At 42.8% G+C, this 2674-nt stretch overlaps 1 non-coding gene across 1 annotated transcript; it reads right to left on the bottom strand.

Annotated features, from left to right (window-relative positions):
• Window positions 1-2299: 2299 nt before the first annotated feature.
• trnak-uuu (transfer RNA lysine (anticodon UUU)) lies at window positions 2300-2372 on the bottom strand. The gene has a single exon. It is a non-coding gene; the product is annotated as a tRNA-Lys (tRNA).
• Window positions 2373-2674: the final 302 nt, after the last annotated feature.

Here is a 2674-nt window from a genome sequence, read left to right as displayed (position 1 = left end):
AATACAGGGATTAATCCGGAATATAAACCCCAGTGAATGTACTGAACCGGAATATAATACACGGAATGGTCCGGGATATAAACCCCAGGGAATGTACTGAACCAGGACATAATACAGGGGGTGTTCCAGGATATAGACCCCAGGGAATGTACTGAACCGGGACATAATACAGGGGGTGTTCCGGGATATATACCCCAGGGAATGTACTGAACCTGGACATAATGTATGTAACAGAGCCTCCAAGGGAGCAAGCCATTTTGGATCTGGTCCTGTGGAACGAGACAGGAAAAATAAACGATCTCCTGGTAAAATATCCTCTCTGAATGATTGATCACAATATGGTTGAATTTTTAATACAGATTGAGGATGAGGAAGATGTGTCAGAAACGAGCGTACTATGCTTAAACAAAGGGGACTACAGTGGGATGAGGGCAGAGTAGGCTAATGTAGACTGGAAACAAGGACTAAACGCTAGCACAATTGAGGAACAGTGGAGGACTTTTAAGGAGCTCTTTCATAATGCACAGCAAAAATATATTCCAGTGAAAAAGAAGGGCGGCAAGAGAAGAGATAACCATCTGTGGATAACCAAGGAAATAAAGGAAAGTATCAAATCACAGACCAATGCATATAAGGTGGCCAACGTTAGTGGAAAACTAGAGGATTGGTAAAATTTTAAGCAACTGCAAAGAATGACTGAAAAAGCAATAAAGAAAGGGAAGATAGATTACGAAGGTAAACTTGTGCAAAACATAAAAACAGATAGTAAAAGCTTCTACACATATATAAAACGGAAAAGAGTGACTAAAGTAAATGTTGGTCCTTTAGAAGATGAAAAGGGGGATTTAATAATGGGAAATGTGGAAATGGCTGAGACCTTAAACAATTAATTTGCTTCCGTCTTCACAGTGGAAGACACAAAAACCATGCCAAAAATTGCTGGTCATTGGAATGTGGGAAGAGGGGACCTTGATATGATCACTATCACTCGGGAGGGAGTGCTGGACAGAATAATGGGACTGAAGGTAGACAAGGCCCCTGGTCCAGATGAAATGCATCACAGGGTTGTAAAGAGATGGCGGAAGTTATAGCAGATGCATTTGTTATAATCTACCAAAATGCTCTGGACTCTGGGGAGGTACCAGCGGATTGGAGAGCAGCTAATGTAACGCCTCTGTTTAAAAAAGGGGTCAGGCAAAAGGCAGGTAACTATAGGCCGGTTAGTGTAACATCTGTAGTGAGGAAAATGCTTGAAACTATCATGAAGGAAGAAATAGCGGGACATCTGGATAGGAATAGGTCAATCAAGCAGACGCATCATGGATTCATGAAAGGGAAATCTTGTTTAACTAATTTCCTGGAATTCTTTGAGGATGTAACGAGCATCGCGGATAGAGGTGTACCGATGGATGTGGTGTATTTAGATTTCCAAAAGGCATTCGATAAGGTGCCACACAAAAGGTTACTGCAGAAGATAAAGGTATGCGAAGTCAGAGGAAATGTATTAGCATGGAAAGAGAATTGGCTGGCGAACATAAAGCAGAGAGTCGGGATGAATGGGTCCTTTTCCGGTTGGAAATCAGTGGTTAGTGGTGTGCCACAGGGATCAGTACTGAGACCACAACTGTTTACAATATACATAGATGACCTAGAAGAGGGGACAGAGTGCAACAAAATTTGCAGATGACACTAAGATTAGTGGCAAAGCGGGTTGTTTCGAGGACTCAGAGAGGCTGTAAGGAGATTTGGATAGGTTTAGCGAATGGGCTATGGTTTAGCAAATGGAATACAATGTCGGAAAGTGTGAGCTCATCCACCTTGGGAAAAAAAACAGTAAAAGGGAATATTATTTGAATGGGGAGAAATTACAACATGCTGTGGTGCAGAGGGACCTGGGGGTCCTTGTGCATGAAACTCTTTTTGGAGTTCATCTGCAAAACAAAAAACATTAAACGCTGCCACCCGACCTGGGTGACACACCAGACATTTACAAGGCCCCTTTTTTTTTTTCCCCTTTTTTTTTTTTTTTGTTTTTCCTTTTTTGGGGTTTTTTTTTGGGCACTAAAATCACAATTTCCCCCAGTACCCCCTATAAAAGGGAAGGGGGACACTAAAAGCACCGGCAATTAAAACAAATTAAACTTAAAAACAAATTAAAATTTGGTTGCCAGGCATGATGATGCACTCCAGTCCTTCCGGTGCCCACCTCTCGCGGAAGGCCGCAAGAGTACCGGTGGACACCACGTGCTCCATCTCCAAGGACACCCTGGACCGGATTAAAGTCATGCTTTAAACAGAACGCCCGAACAGGGACTTGAACCCTGGACCCTCAGATTAAAAGTCTGATACTCTACCGACTGAGCTATCCAGGCTTTTTCTTGTGCCTGAATCACAAAAAAGGTTAGTTTGCAGGTGCAGCAGGTAATCAGGAAGGCAAATGGAATGTTGGCCTTCATTGTGAAAGGGATGGAGTACAAAAGCAGTGAGATGTTGCTGCAACTGTATAAGGTATTGGAAAGGCCGCACCTGGAGTACTGAGTGCAGTTTTGGTCACCTTACTTAAGGAAGGATATACTAGCTTTGGAAGTGGTACAGAGACGATTCACTCGGCTGATTCGAGAAATGAGGGGGTTACCTTATGATGATAGATTGAATAGACTGGGTCTTTACTCCT

Source organism: Pristiophorus japonicus, chromosome 25, assembly GCF_044704955.1.
Source record: "Pristiophorus japonicus isolate sPriJap1 chromosome 25, sPriJap1.hap1, whole genome shotgun sequence".
Classification (NCBI taxonomy): Eukaryota; Metazoa; Chordata; class Chondrichthyes; family Pristiophoridae; genus Pristiophorus; species Pristiophorus japonicus.
Note: the sequence above shows the minus strand (reverse complement) of the source record. Positions and strands in the feature narration are given on the sequence as shown.